Here is an 18957-nt window from a genome sequence, read left to right on the forward strand (position 1 = left end):
ATTTTCAAATATTGAAAGAAATATTCATCATACAATTTTCACTTTTCTTAATATTTACATAATCTATAAATGCTAAAAGAAATATGCTTAATATACTTTTCACTTTTCCTAACATTAACATAATTTGTAAATACTAAAAGAAATATTCTTAATGCATATACATTTAGATGAAACTTATTCCATGATTTTTGATGTTCTACAATCTATCTTACCTTTTTAAAACTCTAGTTTAATAGCCTTACTTGTTCTAACATTTATTTTCAATTAAATTCTTGATATGCTATAAAATTTTACCGAATAATAAGACCCTTTTATTTAGATTCCTACACATGTATAAATAATCAATCACCAATCTACAAAAGAACTTGGCCTTGTGTTGCATACGATGGCATGTTGACCACATTCGTGACTGTATTGATACTTCCCATGCTCCTTGCTCTAGAATACCGTCTCTTTAGGGCCATTACGAGAAGGTAGTCCATGTGCACTAGCTTTGTGGACTTGATAAGGAACTCTAAATAGTTTGCCAATTTCTTTGCGAGACAAAGACTTCATGGAGAGGAGAAGGGCTTGCTTTACGGTACTAGAGGTGCAAGGTTGGCGATTCTTTCGTTATTTGGAGTGGTACCCTCTTTCACGGTTTTGATGAAGATCTCCTCTTGCTCTTCTTTGTCTCAGTCCCTCTCTTTCTTCACTCTCATTCTCTTTATTCCCCTCTTCTCTTCATTCCCCTCTTCCTTCTTTTTATTTTCTTCCCCTCTTCTCTTTCGCTTCCCTTCTTCACCACCTCTTCTATTCTCCTCTTCCTCTTTTATTCTCCTCCTCTTCTCTTCTTCTCCACCTCTCCACCTCTTCTCCTCTCTCTCTCTCTCTCTCTCTCTCTCTCTCTCTCTCTCTCTCTCTCTCTCTCTCTCTCTCTCTCTCTCTCTCTCTCTCTCTCTCTCTCTCTCTCTCTCTCTCTCTCTCTCTCTCAACAACTAGCAAGGGGGATCAAAGTATTAGCCTAAGTTAAGGCTTTATAGCCTAAACCATGGCTATATTTTTCATTGTTAGTTATTTGATGGTGATGGCTTGTGGTGGCATGGGACTCCCAGATGGATTTGATAGCTACGACTAGTGGTGATAATCACAAGGATGACCTCTCATCATTCGTTTGATTGTGATCATTCCAATGGCGACACTCAACGTGCTTGACAGTTCATCCACGAATTGTTTTCTTCTTTTTCTTTTCCACTAAGGTTTCTCCTTTTTCTTTTGAATCCTTATTAGCATTCCCCCCTTAATCCCTCTTCATGCGCGTGTATCAGTTTGTTATAGACCTTTAGACAGCTTGTAATAAATTTCTTTGTAAAAATATATATTTTTATAATATTTGCATATTTGCATAGGTGGTACCTCACACCTTGTCATTTGAGTCTCTACCTTCTTAGGAATCATTAGAAGCTAGCTCCAAAGTGTGGTATAGCCACATCTCTACAAGTGATATGTTCTTGCATATTCTCTACATGACAACGTTTTGTCCGTAATATGTAAGTGTTGATCTCATACCCATTCACATAGTGTATTGCTCTTGATCCCTTTAATAATTTATGGTCTCATTGGTGGGATAGTTGAATATAACCAAGCTTGACCTCCTAGAAGACCCTCTAACTTCCTTGTTTTGCTTGCCATACATAGTAGTTGCAGCTTGGGGAATTCTCAAGAAAGAAACAACTTCAATGGTATAAGTTAAGCAAACACTAGTGTATGAACTTAACCTACATCTCTCATCCAAGGTTGGTATTGTGCCACCCAAGACCATTCATGAGGCTAGTTGAGTAGTACAGCTAGGAAATGTCTTCTTTTTAGCCCAAAACTATTGGAAATGCTTCGTTAAACCAATCTTCAAGATTGGGATTGTATTTTAGCTAGCAAAGAGAGTGATTTAAGTAAGAGGGGAGATTTCAAAACACCTATAATAAAGTCCCAATAGTTCCTATAGTAGACATAGCAAAATAGGGCACTAGCTTTAGGCCTAATGCTAAAGTAAAACTAGAATTTAAGTGGACATATTTTGGTGGTAAACCTTTAGCCAACAATGTGCAAGGCAAGCATGCCCAAATGCTAAGTTGAAGGATATGTACACAAAAGGATTATGTTTCAAGCGTGGGGAGAAGTAGATTCCTGACCACAAGAACATATGAAAGTCAAGAAATGCTAAGGTTAGCATGATTCTCGGGGGGTCCACCTTATAGAACATGTAAGATATCATGTGATTTCAAAGGAAAATGTATTATATTTAGTAAAATTTATAAGATTATACTTACAAAAGGGGTTTTTAAATTACAAAGTGAAAAAAAATTGTAAGTCTAGTAAAGTAAAAGGGGTCATTTGAAGGCTTTATAGCATGTAAAGAAAGAATATTTCTCAATATCCTTTAAATGCATGATATGTATATGATTTCTTATTGGTGGATCCCTCGAGGTGTGAATATTGAGAGGAGGGATCGAATGAAGAAACACATGAGGGAGATGCATTTGGTCCCTTTGATAGTTTTTTAAAGCCAATGTGTGTTGGAGTAGTTGGCTAGTGACTAGGCTTGGCCTATTCCTTGTGGAATTCCTTCCTTGATTTTGTTAGGGGTTAGGGTGAGAGCTATGTTTATGCTCTGTTATGTATTTTTATTTGAAGTAGCTTGATGCTCTTTATGGTTTTTGTTTGTGCAGATCAGTCTGTGGATTCGACAAGCTAAGTCACCCTATCCCGTGGTTGCCAATGAGTGTTGAACTTTAGAGCCGAATTCAAAGTGCAAAAGTAGTTCGAGATCAAAGTGGTGTTTTTGGTAGAAAATGTGACAATCATAGATCAAGGAGCTAGAGTTTTTCTAGGTGCATTTTTACACCGGGAATCCAATGCAAGTAGAGCTTTAGAGCTGAATTTAAAGTGCACAAGTAGTTCAAGATCCATAAAAGTTGCATTTTTGGCAAAAAATGTGCCAATCACAGATCAAGGAGCTGGAGTTTTCCTAGGTGCATTTTGATGTTGGGAATCCAATGCAAGCAGAGCTTTAGAGCTGAATTTAAAGTGCAAAAGTGGACTGAGATCCATAAAAGGGGTTTTTTTTGTAGAAAATGTATCGATCACTAATCAAGGAGCTAGAGTTTCCCTAGGTGCATTTCGATGTTGGAAATCCAACATAAGCATCCATTTGTCCGATTGAAGTCCATTTGACCCCCATTTAATGACTGTAAGGTTTGGTCTTATGAAGTAGTTACCTAATCAGAAAGTTGAAAAGTAAGTGACAGAGGCCAAGGCAATAGATTTCGATTTAAAAAGTCACATGTCTAGTCAAATCATGAATCCGAGGTTGTTTGTCCCGAGTTTGTCCCTCCGTTCGAGTTGGAATCACTTGTGAAATAGTGTAAATGCGTTGGAGTGAACTAGTTTTTTTTGAAATTTAAGTGATTAATGAAGATTATAGAGGAAGAAAAAAAAAAAGTCATGAGAAGAGGGGGATGCAAAATTTTTTGCGTCCCAATTTTTTCATATTTTGGAGTTTTTGCAACACCAGCAAATCGTGCTTCCTCCTCTTGGTCATGGATTCCTTCATTTCTCTGTTCCATATTACTCCAAACTGTGCATGATTTGATATAGTAAATGAAAAGTTTAGATTTCAATCTTTCTCTCTCCTCTTTTTCTCTCACCATAAATGTTGTTCATATGGACTGAGAGGATGAGGAGGAATGTGTGTCAGTTTGTAAGATGAGATATGAGGGATGGATTAAGGAAGCATAAAGGAGGCATCAATAGCTATAAAAGGGTATCAACAGCTTCCCATTTTTGAAATATAATGGAATGCATATGTGGATTATATTATAAGCGATCTTTTATTGAATTTTATGATGAATCACTTGTTCTTATTATGGAAAATGATTGCAAATGGTTGAATATGTCTAAAATTATAGAATAATCAATAATTTTGAGCAATTCACATACTAAAAATCAAAGTTATAAAAATCGCAATGCAAGATTTAGTAGAAAAATGATAAATCCATGGGTTTTATAGTTCAAATGGTATTCATATGAAGTTATATTGAATATAATATTGAATCACAATTCACGTAAGATTAATAAATTTGAAACTAAAAAAAATAGTATTTAATATTAAAATAAATTATAAACAATTATAAAAATAAATTTTAATGAAAAAATTAGGTTTTATATATAAAAATATACAATAAATTAGGTATATGTGTGTGGATGTATGGTGAAGGTAATGCATGGGGATGTTCCTTAGCCTACCTCTATCTTTATATGACATTATGTTTACTACTTTTTTACATGAAAATGACATGAAACAGTCTCTTAAATTAGAGCATGATTGCAAAACCTAGATGGTAGGAAAAAAGGAGTTGTGAAAAGTTAAGTATCAATTAAACTTTGATTTCCATGCATATAAGAACATATAAGACTTGCTTCATTTAAGTTTAAAGGAACAATAACATGGATTAGTCTGGTGTTGTTTTTAAGCAACGAAGCAATATGTTAGAAAGAAAATGATTGAAAGAATGTTTTTTTTAAGACAACACATTGGTGGCTGATTTGTGATTAAATTTATTTAAGTACTATATGGCATTACACCTTGCATTTGCATTTGTATATATGGTATCAAGAAAGAGGAAGCATTCTAGATGCATTGCGATTGGTTGCTAAAACTATTGACCAACAATGAGAGTGTGAGGATCCCTGATCAGTAGGATAGTACAATTTCCTTTAGGTACTAATTAAGTGAGAAAACAAAAATATCTCTTGGAACACTTTATCAAAAGGGTAGACAATGTTACGATTGTATTTTATGTTTGATACAGTGCATTGTAGGGCCAATCCCCGGGATGTAGGGGAGCCATAGGAGAGCCACATCAATCGACTGGGGGGGGGGGTACTCTATATGTGCATGCAATGAGGTGTTAGTCACTTGTATGTGTGGGATACTCCCTCTATTGAAGTTGGAATATGAAAAATCATTGGATTGCAAATCGTTAGAAGCACATGATTTAGCTAGATTAGTATATAGTCTCTAGACGCTCTTAGCCCCGTGAGACCATTGTCGGAGGGGTTTTAGTCAAAAGGTCGTATCCACTGGGGATCAAAGATAGAAGGAAGTAGAGAATAGGAGATGGAAGAGAAGAAAAAGAGTAGACAAGAGATACACAAGATAAAGAAAAAGCACTATGTATTGATAGAATCTAAAATTCCTTGTCTGGCACTACTCATAAGTAATCTTCAAGCATTAGATCTCCTGAAGCTCCCTTGTAGACCAAAAATGTGCATCAAACACTAGCTTCTTCTCTATTGCTCAAACCACAAATCTGATGGTTCTGTTGGCTCCAAAAGGGGAGGTAAAACCCCAGGATACCTACTTAGGATTCTTCCAGATCACTCATTCTTCTCCCAGTTCAGAGAGTTATTTGCTACCTGTAAATTGCAATTGTGACCTGCACGATTTTGCCAATCCTTCTTTTTGCATGAAGTCTCCAAAACTGGCTGAAAAAGCCACTTGCTTCTTGCATGTGACCTTATTCTAGAAGTTTTCTAGAGTCTTTTCTACTCTAGAGTTTTTAGGATATTTAGTCGAAAGGTCGTATCCACCAGGGATCAGAGATAGAAGGAAGTAGAGAATAGGAGATGGAAGAGAAGAAAAAGAGTAGACAAGAGGTACACAAGATAAAGACAAAGCAAATGAATCAAAGCACTATGTATTGATAGAACCTGAAATTCCTTGTCTGGCACTACTCAAAAGTAATCTCCAAGCACTAGATCTCCTGGAGCTCCCTTGTAGACAAAAAACGTGCATCAAACACTAGCTTATTCTCTGCTACTGAGATCACAAATCTGATGGTTCCGTTGGCTCCAAAAGAGAGGTAAAATACTAGGACACCTAGTCAAAAGTCTTCCAGATCACTCCTTCTTCTCCCAGTTTTAGAGTTTTGTTTGTTGCATGTAAACTGTGATCACATCATGCGTGATTTCGCCAATCCTTCTTTCTGTATATGAAATCTCCCAAACTGGCTGAAAAAGCAACTTGCTTTCTACATGCCACACTATTCTAGAAGTTTTCTATAGCTTTTTAGGATATTTATAAGAAATAATATAAAAAATAGGCTAAGTTTGTCCAAAAACCTAGTATTTTTGAACCATCCATACCACGGACATTAGCCCTAATGACTAAGATGACATTGACTCTCTAGATCAATAAGAAAGCCAAATGATGATGCATTCCATGCTTTTTTCACAATGTGTTTGCGTAGTGACATGACATCCACCCCCTCTGAACCTGCACATCCTCCAATATGTGCCACCGATGTCAAACACCCATAGTGTCAACTTGTCGCTTATCATGCACATGAGAAGGCATCCCCTTGGATCATAGATAAAAATACTTAGCATTTGTAGAACTCTTGAGCCATACCTAGTATCCCCTCTATGGTCATAAGGCCTTGGATGCATATCATACACTAGAGGTTGTTGAATCTCCATATACATGCTATCAATGCACCCATCAACAAATACATAGCAACATGCCTGCACTTTTAAAGTTGAGCACATGGAAATTTGCTTATATTGACAATTGTATACCATATCAAACATAAACTGAGCCTCACTTGCATCCAACACATGCTAACCATCACCAAAAATAGTAATGCTATCCATATCTTAAAGCATCTTTGAATTTCCTATCAAGGCCTCTGATAAAGCATTTGAAACAGTTTCCAACTATGGAGCATTACATCTAACATCCCCTTTAAGGCATATCCTCGAGCTCATGAGCGGTCTCGTAGCGATAACTTTATCATCCTCTGCAAATCATGTGCATCCAACATGTCACCAATCTCCCTTTGAGTCCCTGCATAAAGTAAAACATGATCTTCATAAGCCTCTTCAGATGCGTTAAGAAAATCTATAGATGCAATGGTTGACTCTTCCACTACTACAGGATCTTCCAAGGCATATGTGGTTGTCTCAATCATACTGTAGCTTATATCCCAGTTGCTTGCCCTTTTGCTTGCTATCTTGTTTCTGCTCCTGCAAAACCTCGTCCATAACATGCTCGAGAGGTGGCTGATTTGTAGCTTTAGGTTAATCCACACTTCTTCTTGTCACTCTCTTAGATGTCCCTGCATTATCTTCATCTCTCTTTTGTTTCTCTTCCATAATACATCCCTGTTTTGGACTTTTGATAAATATGCATCCACTGAATATGCATCTACCAGTGATTCCCAGCTAGTTGTTGTCACAAATTTTTTGTCTTGCGTGAGACATTTCACTACTAGTAACTTTCCTTTTTTCAGTTGCATGCAAAGCATGTGTCTATATTGCAGCCTTCGAACCAATCATCACTTGGCCATGCATTCTATCCAACTATAGACCAAAAGTAGTAGCATGTACAGTCACATAAGCATTTCGAACAACCAAGTCTTCTAACAACTTTTGCATACCTCCCTTTCCAAAATTCAAAGCAAGAGGCAATCCCGTTTCTTGTGCATGGATCTTGCCATCTTTCCAAAAGATGAGTTGGTGTGCCAAGGCCTCCTGATAAGCAGCACAATCCTTCCTTTCAACAAACTATCACACCACATACATATTTCCCCTAGTTTAGGGACTGTTGCCCATCCCCTTTCCTCTTTTCCTTTCTCATCCAATTTCGCAACCTTCAACTAAAGATCTCGCATGCCTTTAACCAATTCATATAATACATCTTTCTTCCTAACATTGGGAACAGAAGGTGTAGCCACAGGGTTAGCCGCAGAAGTGGATGGCTTACTAGATACATCAATTGTTTTGCTCGTAACAGTGGGCAAGCTAGATACATGAAATCTTTCTCTTCTTCTATGCCTTCTTATCAGTGAAGTAACATATTCTTTAACATGCCTCCACTAGAGAATAGAAGATGGAAGAGAAGAAAAAGAATAGACAAGAGGTATACAAGATAAAGACAAACAAAAATGAATCAAAGCACTATGTATTGATAGAACATGAAATTCCTTGTTTGGCACTACTCAAAAGCAATCTCCAAGCAGCATTAGATCTCCTAGAGCTCCCTTGTAGACCAAAAGCATGTATCAAATACTAGCTTCTTCTTTGCTACTCAGACTGCAAATACGATGGTTCCATTGGCTTTGAAAGGGGGGTAAAACTCCAGGACACTCGATCAAAATTCTTCCAGATCACTCCTTCTTCTCCCAGTTCAGAGTGATGTTTGCTACCGTGTAAACTATGATTGTGCCGTGTGCGATTTTGCCAATCCTTATTTCTGCATGAAATCTCCCAAACTGATTGAAAAATAACTTGCTTTTTTCCTGCCACCCTATTCTAGAAGTTTTCTATAGCTTTTTAGGATATTTACAAGAAATAATATCCAAAATATAAAAAATAGGCTAAATTTGTCCAAAAATCTAGTATTTTTGAACCATCCATACCTCAGACACTAGCACTATAATGACTAAGTTGACATTGACTCTCTAGATCAATAAGAAAGCTGGATGATGATGCATTGTATGTTTTTTTCACACTGTATCCGTGTAGCGACACAACATCGTGAGGGCAGTTTGGTAAGCATAGGAGGCTCAACTAGAGGCCTAGAGCAAGTGTCAACCCATTTTTGGTCATAACAAGACGATTTGTCCTCAAAGCTTGTAATTGCAAAAATAATTACAATGGAAGTTTATAAAGAAAACTTTGGATGATGTAGATCCACACTAAAATAAAAGTCCTCATGTTGGAGAAAATCCCCTTGAATCCACAAAGTATAGGTGAGTGAATATCTGTGAACTACTACAACTATCCAAACATGAATTCATATGGAAAATTTCCATAACTTTTGATAGACGTGGCCTATTTTAATAAATGAAGTCTCATAGTATAGTTAGTAGCTCCTCCAACCATATAAGTTGGATTTTGACCAAGTTATGACAATTTATTTTATGAAAAAAAATTCATACAACAAGTTATCATGTTGAGGAATTCACTCTTCCTCTTGCAAAATCCAAGGGAAGAGTTAAGATATGATGATGGCTTCCAAGTGGACTCTTTCCTAGGTAAGCCCTGCCCTTTGATAAGTTATTCTAGCATTGATCCATTTCTCAAAACTTTTTCTCTCTTTCCAAATGACTTTCTCAGGCTCATAGATAATGAGATTGTCTTCATCCATAAGAGGCAGCTCCTCTAAAACTTGAATGGTTGGGACCCACATATTTCTTTAATTGAGAAATATGAAAGGTATCATGGATTCATGTTGAAAAAGAGAATTCGAGTTGGTATTCAAGCTCACCAACTTGCTTAAGGATTTGATACATACCATAGAACCTATGAGCCAACTTGTTATGGCCCCTTTCAAAGAAGCATACCTAGATTTAGGCACCTTTAGAAAGATCCAATTACATTCTTCAAACTTGAAATGTCTTCTTTTTTGGGATAAAGGGCAGTGCCCATGTCCACCCGTAAGGGCTAGGTTGTACATAGTACATATACCTATCTAAAATTTATATTGAGGTACACTCTTTAGTACCACAAATAGTGTGTCTCTATATCTTCTCTCTCAGCCTGCATCTCTACACAAAAGCTCCATTGTAGCTATCTCAATCAAGTGATATCAGAGCTTGGTTCAAGCAATCAAGAGCTTGGCATTTCTTCAGGTGGTAGGAGCTTCAAGTTGAAGAAGAGTTCACTGTGAAGAGTCTGTAGGCAGGGCAGCAAGGTTTGATGCTTCTTCTTGAAGCTTGAAGCGAAGCTCTTCATTTGAGATTGTTGGCAGCCATCATTGGCCACTTGGGGACCCTCCCCATCATCTCCAATACTTGGACCAGCATTCCAATCTCTTCAGGGCTGAAGGCATCATCAGCGTGGGTATGCAGATCTAGTTTTCAGCATGCTCACGATCTACAGCTAGCTGCTCCTCTTCATTTGGCATCATGATTGTACTCCATATTTTGCATCTAATGCTTAGCATTGAGCAATGAAGTGTAGTATTACACTTGGGACTGATATACATTCAGCTTCAAGTTTGAACTATACAATATTCAGATCTGTAATAAATAGGGCAGCAACTATTTCTTGAGTGAATAAAGCTTATGATTCACTTATGTGATGACTGATTAGAGTCATCGTTTTGCTTGGTTTTGACAGAGATTTGGATGCTAGAATAATAGGGCTGAATGACATTTTGACTGTGTATGCATTATGTCTTGCTTCTAGACTTGGTCTTGGGCATTCTAAACCAAGTATTCATGCTTATGGTTGATGTTACATGCTTGGATTTGATTTTGGAATGCATTTAAGCAGTGATTAAAGCTCATTTTTGGATCAGCTTTACCTATAGGTCTACTGTTGTACATTCAGGACAGTTTCCTACATATTTAGGACAACATACCTCATTGTCAAGAAATTTCATATGTTTCTATGCAATAACATTATGGTGATGTTTTGAGCAACTTTGCATGAGCTTTAGAGCTCAATCTCAATTAGCCTAAGAGGTTATTTCAGTTTTGAATTTTAAGGACAAATTTTTCCTGAATGTTAGGATACACTCCTAAATTGTAGGAGAGCCACCCTGTATTGTCAGGAATTTTAGGACTGCACTCTGTTTTTGTCAGGAAATTGATATGCTTACTGTCATTGAATGATTTTAAGGCATTTTGGGCAATGAAATAATGTATGTTCTTACTACTACATACTTGGGGATATTCCTAACATACTACTGAGTGGATTTTGGAGCTTCCATTGCTTGGCATTAGCTGTCATTTATTGTCATATAGTTATTTGGCTGTGAATCATGGCTAGCACTAGTGACAATCATCTTATGCATATCAAGAAGCTTTAAGGAGCACACAAATTTGGAGTTTGGCAAAAGCAGTGCGTGATATAATATTGTGTTATAGAAGAAGCAAGCAAAGCCAATTAAAGTAAAGGGAACAAAACCACCTATTATAGAGCAAGACAACTGGGATGAGCTGAATGAGCTTGCACACTCGACCATTGAGCTATCGATTTCTGATGCCTTGATGTTTAACATTGAAGGGTTGGATTTTTCTTATGACATTTGGAAGTGATTGGAAGAGTTGTATGCCCTGAAAAGTGTTGCAAGTAAAGTCTACTGGCTGAAGAAACTTATGGATTTGATATGAAAGAGGATACTGCAATGTCTACTCACCTTAGTGAGTTTAACTCCATTTTCAGTCAGCTTGCTGCTTTGACGTTCAATATTGATGATGAATTCAAAGCTATGTTCTTTCTTTGCACTCTATCACCAGAGAGCTGGGATACCTTCAGGACTGCTATGAGTAATTCTAATGCTATGCTTTTGTTTGCTAATGTAGAGAGTGCTCTACTCATGGAAAAAATGAACCGGTAAAACAATGTATCCAATAAGTCTTCCGGTGCTTTGCATACTAGAGGCAGATCATAGTAGAAAGGCAAATATGATAGCAAGGGACGTAGTAAATCATGTGGTAAGGATGTTGAATGCCATCACTATGGCAAGAAGGGTCACTTTAAACACGACTACTATAAATGGAACAAAGAGAAAGGAAAGGGAAAGAAGATGGATGACAGTGCAAGGAAGAGAAGAAAGAGACTCAACTTGCTAAGAAGAGCAGTGTAAAGATCAAAGAGGTGAATGTAGTTAGCCATGAGAGCGACAATGGGAATGATGTACTCTTTGTCTCTTCGTGTTTCAATGCACATGCTTTGATAGCCAAAATGGATGAGGACATGCATACTTGGATTTTAGATTCAGGTGCCTCTTTTCATGTCGCCCCTCACCGAGAGTGGTTTACAGACTATACAAGAGGTCGACATGGTGTTGTCCATCTTGGGGACAATTATGCATGTGACATTGTAGGCATTAGCAATGTTCAATTGCAATTTCAGCATGGACCTGTCTTCACTTTTCAGAATGTAAGGCATGTACTGTAGCTTAAGAAGACCTTAATTAGTAATAGACAACTAGATGACGATGGATTTCATACCGCCTTTGGCGATGGGAAATGGAAGATCTGTAGAGGATCTAGGGTTATTGCCAAAGGCTCAAAGAGCCATACTTTGTATCCTCTCCATGTATCCAGTGTGTGTGACCATGTTGTTTCCGTGGACCAAGCACCCAAGTGTTTCCTTGTGGCATGGCCAATTGGGACACATGAGTCAAATAGGATTGAAAGTACTTTCTCGTTTGGGTTACTTGCCTTGTCTTCGTTATGCTAATTTTGAGCACTATGATCATTGTGTTTATGGTAAGCATGCGTAGACATCTCATAAAAAGTCTCTTTCACTGAAATCTTTGCCTCTAGAGTTAGTACATTCCGATGTATGTCAAATGCCAGGGTTATCTCTAGGAGGAAAGAAATACTTTGTCACATTTGTCGATGATGTTACTCATCAGAAGGTATGGGTTTACCCTATTCATAGCAAGGACAAAGTGATTGACAAGTTTCAAAAATTCTTAGCATTGGTTGAGAACCATACTGATAAGATACTTAAGTGTCTTCACTCTGAAAATAGTGGGAAGTATGTGTCCAAAGCCTTTTTGGCATTTTGTGACAGCAAGGAGATAAAGAGAAAGCTCATTGCCCCTCATAATCCACCCCAAAATGGAGTTGCAGAGTGCATAAATCGGACCATACAGGATAAGGTTTGTATGATGCTATCTCATGCTGCATTACCCCGTGGCTTTTGGGTAGAGGCTATTATAAGAGTTGTTCATTTGATTAATATGTCACCGAATAGGTCTTTGGGGGGAGAGTCCCTCAAGAAGAGTGGTTGGGCAAGCCACCTCCTTATGCTCATTTGCAAGTGTTTGTGGATGCAAGGCTTTTGTGCACATACAGAAAGAGAAACGCAACAAACTAGAACCAAAGTCCTGTAAATGCATATTCCTAGGATACGGTGATAAGGGTGAGATGGGGTGTAGAGTTTGGGATCCCGAGAAAAAAAAGATAGTTTGCAGCAATGACGCCATCTTTCGTGAAGATCACATGCGTAAGCAGCCCGAGAAGACTGAGGAAGTCAAGTGGGTTGTTTTCAGGGAGGATGTATCTATTAGACAGCCATTTGTGCCTAGTGGGACAGTAGCATATACCTACTGTAAATACTCATGAAAATGCAAGAAATAGTGCTGGAAATAACCAGAAAGGTATTGCCCATGATACACCACAATTTCAGCCTGAAAACATGCAGTTAGGACAGCTTGAACTATTAGGACAGCATGCCCAAATTTCAGGACAGCAACCTGTATATGCAAAATTGCAGGTCCGTATTTTAGGATAGCAACATGTACATGTGGAATTACAAGCCCGTATTTCAGGACATCAATCTGTAAATGCAAATTTGTAGGCCCAACAACCAACAAATGCAGAATTTCACGCCATAGGTCAACCCGACCTTCAAGGTAACCAAATAGGTTTTCTCTTGGCACACAAAATGTTGCAGATTATGTCATGGTTACTGATTGTGGTGATCCATCATGCTTCAAGGAAGCAATGACTAGACTAGACAGCAAGAAGTGGTTCAAGGTCATGCTGTCGGAAATGGAATCACTTGATAAGAATGGTACTTGGGACTTGGTGTAGCTGCCTAAAGGGCAGAAAACTCTTCTATTGCAAGTGGGTTTACAAGATGAAGGTCACTTCTGGTTCTTTGCCAAAGTACAAAGCACGATTAGTTGCAAAGGGGTACAAGTAGGAACATGGAATTGACTTTGACAAGATATTCTGTCCCGTAGTCAAGATGACTACTCTAAGAACCATTTTGGGCTTATTGCAAGATAAAGGTCACTTCTGGTTCTTTGCCAAAGTACAAAGCGCGGTTAGTTGCAAAGGGGTACAAGTAGGAATATGGAATTGACTTTGACAAGATATTCTGTCCCGTAGTCAAGATGACTACTCTAAGAACCATTTGTTGAGATATTTGCAATAACACCTACTTTAGTCCCTTTGTGAGAAGCAGTGAGGTCTTAGGACCAGAATCCCATATGCATAGTAGGAGAAAGCACCACCACTCAATTCCTATAAAACATTGTACTTGCACTTTTTCTAATGCAATGATAGTACTCTTTTCTTTCCAGTAAAGTGTCATGTCACTGTCAATACACGAGATTGTGTTTATGAGTCCAAGTCTCAATCTTGGAACCTAATTCACTTGTGTAACAATTCGTCCTAGTCAAGGTCAATGTCTTCATGAGTTTCTTTTTCCTCTTTCAACCTCCATAGCTTTCGCATCTGCCATGCTCTAGATCCCGCGTATTTCACATGGTATCAGAGCTCAGTTGAGCATGGCCCAACTCTTCTTTCACTCCTCTCAGCTCCTTTCCATCTCTTCTCAGCTCAGTTTGAGTACTGGACCCTATCTCCAACTTCATTTGCATTCCTACCTTTAATGAAGCTTCCATGGCAGCCATAGACAACATCACCTTGTTAGTTTGAAGCTTTCATATCTCTCTCCACAGGCCAAATCTCTCTGAACTTCCTTCTAGAGAAGTGTTTCTCTACTTTCAAAGCTCCTTCTTGGCACCTCAATCATTGAGATTGGGCAACTATAGATTTAGCATTGCCTCTTTTCATAGTTGCTACCATAACTGTGTCTATGGACAGCACCTACCTACCTCTGTTGGAGCAGCCATATCTCATCAATCAGGCCATATATCTTCAAGTTTTCTCCTCGAGAGCTATTCTTCAGGTCAAGGTGCAACTTCTTGGCACAAAAATCAAGGAGATTGATGCATACCATACCCGATATTTGCATTTTTCCAAATCTGGGCGCAGTTTTGATAGCGACCACTTTGAGGGCTTAGATCTCTCAACTCGAGCATAATGAGTACAAACCCTCTTAGGGGGAGTTAGATCCATTAGTGAGGGTCCTCCATCTCAAAGGGTTTGAGTAGATCCAACGTGTGGAGTGCGTGGGAGCTCATTTACTAGTTGTGCTGGTCCTTGTTTTGACAGGACAGCCATAGCCACTTACCTTTAAGCTCATTTTTTCTTCATTTTCTCTCTCTTGCCACTTAAACCAAGCCAAGGCCACTCTAATCTGAAGTTTTCAGCAAGTATTCAACCATCAAATCAGCAAGGAGGGAAAGCTATGAAGAGTTTTTGAAGATCATCAAGTCAAACTCAAGCAACAAACATCAAATTTCAAACTAGTATCTTTTGATACTTTACTGCCATTGCTTGTGTCTTTTGACACATACAAAGATCAACTCATTCCTGGTTATTCTCAGTCATTTGAAGCTAATTTGCTGCTGCTGGTCTCTCAAGTCAAACATGGGCAAAGATTCTCCAACTGCCTGTTTCAAAGGAGTCGGGTTTCATACCTGGCAGACCCGCATCAAATTGATCCTGATGAAGAAGGGCCTCTGGGCCTCGTGATGCGGATCTTGCTATCACTTGGCAAAAGAACGATGATAAGGCTCAGGCCATTATCAAACTAGAGCTAGATGACAGCTATATCCACCATGTGGATAACTGTGAGACCTCACTGGATACATGGAAGAGACTTGACACCTTGTTCGATGCACAGTCTAAATCATCAAAGTATGGTCTCCTAATTGAGTTTTTAAGGCTTGAAATGAAGTCCAGCACATCACTTGCCATCTATCTAAATTACATGGAAGGACTTCTAACCCAACTTGCAGGAATCAACATTAAAATGGAAGAAGATGTTTGCATTGGTGTTCTACTTAAGAGTTTGCCTCCTGAATATAATAATGTATCAATAACTTTAATCAACATGCCAAATCCTGAACTTGTTGATATCCAGGCATCACTATTAGAGGAGGAAAAGAAGCTAAAAACTAAGGAAGAACCAAGTACCTCTAGAGATGAGCATGCATTATATGTTGGCAACAGGTACAAAGGCAAGAAGGATCAGCTCTTCTGTGACTTCTGCAAAAGGACCGGACACACCGAGAAGTTTTGCCATGCTAGAAAGAGGTCCCAAAAGGCCTATCTATTTGCAATCAAAGAAAAAGAAGAAAATGGAGCAAAGGAAGAAGAAGAAGAATAAGAAGACCACCAGGAGAAGGACAAACCTCATCAGTCCTTCTATTCAGATAGACTTTTTTAGTTTTGTATTTCCTAGCCCTAATGCCTCAAACATAAACTTGTAAGCTCCTCAGTTATCCTTGTACTAGAGCCTCTGTACACTTTGTGAGGTCCCTACTACAGCCTCTGGATGTCCATCATGTTTGTGGTACCCACACTTAGTCTTTTTTGCGACAACCTTTGGTGTTTTTGCCATGTTTATGGTGTGCCCGCACTTTGCAGGTGTTGCTTTCACTAAAGCCTCTACACACTTTGTACTTTTGGTTGTGATTGAGGAGGGGTGTTGAGATATTTGCAATCACACCTACTTTAGTCCCTTTGTGAGAAGCAGTGAGGGCTCAGGACCAGAATCCCATATGCACAGTAGGAGAAAGCACCACCACTCAATTCCTATAAAGCATTGTACTTGCACTCTTTTTCTAATGCAATGATAGTACTCTTTTCTTTCCAGTAAAGTGTCATGTCACTGTCAATACACGAGATTGTGTTTATGAGTCCAAGTCTCAATCTTGGAACCTAATTCACTTGTGTAACAATTTGTCCTAGTCAAGGTCAATGTCTTCATGAGTTTCTTTTTCCGCTTTCAACCTCCATAGCTTTCGCATTTGCCATGCTCTAGATCCCGCATATTTCACACCATTTTGGGCTTATTGCAATTGAAGATATGGAGCTCACACAGATGGATGTAAAGGCTACATTCTTAGATGGTGATCTGCATGTATAATTGGCATCTTATTTTTAGGACAATAGATAGATCTAGGTAGGGGATCTTCTTTGCCCAACACTCTTATCTACTTCCAATCACAAAGAGACAATCCTCATTTACAAAAAAAAAGGGTGTATTGTGCACCTTGAAAGGTTTAAAGCCTTGCTAATTTACATTAAGATGAGCCTTATAGCTAGTGGGTCACATGCTTTTTGTGTCTCAAGTGGACATGAAAAGTATGTAGGATGCATAGACTATTTTGGCCCTAACTCAACCATTTAGGGTAGTGTGTAATAGGGTTGATAAGATGGGTATACTTCTTGTGATTTTGTACCTTCACTAACCTTTTTTATGTCCTTGCACATTAGAGCAATCTTAGCAGTCCATTTTCTCCTCATGACGGCTAATACTAGATGACATTCTTAAATCTTGTTTAGCAATTTACATAGATTCCTTGTTACTTAAGTGTTGATATTTTCCAAATTGAGCTACAGATATTATTTTCTACTCAACATCCTAGTGATGATTCTTTAATGTTAGTATTCAATGGATGATCACGCACACTTTGATGAGTGGATCCACAAGACTATCTTTGCCAACCAGGGTGACGAGATATTCCAGGTTTTCTCTAAGAACTTCAATAGCTACCATGTCTGAAGTCTGGCGTTTGGGGCCACTTTCTGCCCCGGTGGACTCCGGGGGAGCCGAACACCCTACCGTCAAGTTTCATCACTTTCTGATAACTCTAGGTTAGTCGTTAAATATATTGTTTGATTTGACTTTGTCTTTCAGGACATATTGTATATAGACGAGTTTGCATCAAGGCAAGGAGGAGCTCGACATGCGGATTGATGGAAGGATTCAGCTCTGAATGAGTACATTGGCAACCTTGTTGTAGACTTGTGGTCTTCCATAAGAAGTGCTCACCAGGAGGGCAAGAAATAATCATGAAAATTTGAGCTTTGACCAAGTTTGGACCTTTTCAAGCGATACCTGTGACATCTAGCTTGGAGAAGGTGGTGCTAATCAAGCTGTCAAAGCTTCTTTACTTGTTTGACCAAATGCATGGTGGAGCAATGTGTGTGCTTGCTACATTAGGTGACCTTGCTAAAGTGTCAAATCCGCTTCTCTTGGAGAAAGAGCTGAAGGGAGAGTGCATCATTTTTGAAGTAAAGAAGGAACTTGTATTTTCATAGGAAGCTGGCCCCTCCTCTCCACCGATGAAAAAGCCAAGGAACAATTGAGAGTTCTTGTTGGCTATCAGCTTTTTGTCTACCATCACTAGCAGCCATCGCATGCATTTTTCTTGATGAATATAAGATATTTTACTTTATCCCTATAAATAAATATTTATTAAATAAATGTGTGATTCGTATAAGTGTGACAATAATGTGTGGTATGTGAATGGCGCATTCACATACATTAACATAATTCAACATGTAGTACTGCACTTGCGATTGTGTAAGTGTGACGATAATGTCTGGTACGTGGATGAAGCATTTACATACATTAACATAATTCAATACATAGTACTGTACTTGCAATTGTGCATAAGCAATAATGTAACTCGTATCCGTACGTATTACTACTTTTGATGCGTTCGTACGTTAAACAAAAATTAAGAGTCATGCATTTCAAGAAACAAAACAAAACAACTTTACTCAATTATTTAAATTCAGTACACATCGCATGAGATATTATGTATACATAAATAAATATTCAAATGTGGCAAAGTATACAAAATTTTTGGCCTTCCAAAAGATGCTATGGTGCTATAACACTCATTACAAAACCTTGTATCATTAATCTAGTAACCTATGGTGGAGTCCCCTTGCCGTGTCGAAGCCGAATGATAATGTTCACATCTTTATCTGTGATTGTGACATGCTTTGCATGGATGGCCGCAAGTTGTGTATCATCGAACAAGTCGATGAGAAACCCCTCTGCAGCAGCAGTTGTTTATAGGGCCTCCATAGCTGCAACAGTCCACCTTCCTGCTGGTGGGCCATCCCACACTCGTGCCCAAAATCTTCCCATCCCTTTCAACTCCAAGTCTTGCATGACTTTCCAAACAACCTTATGAAAAGAACTTTTCGGGATGAGAAGCTCGTATTTGTGTTGGATTCTCCTTATCTCTCGGAGGGCGACAGTGTCCCAGTTTTCATCTCCTCTTTTTCTGTGGTG

This window comes from Lygodium microphyllum, chromosome 17 (genome assembly GCF_053477565.2).
Source record: "Lygodium microphyllum isolate KBCC chromosome 17, Lygodium_microphyllum_v1.1.10, whole genome shotgun sequence".
NCBI classification, from domain to species: Eukaryota; Viridiplantae; Streptophyta; class Polypodiopsida; order Schizaeales; family Lygodiaceae; genus Lygodium; species Lygodium microphyllum.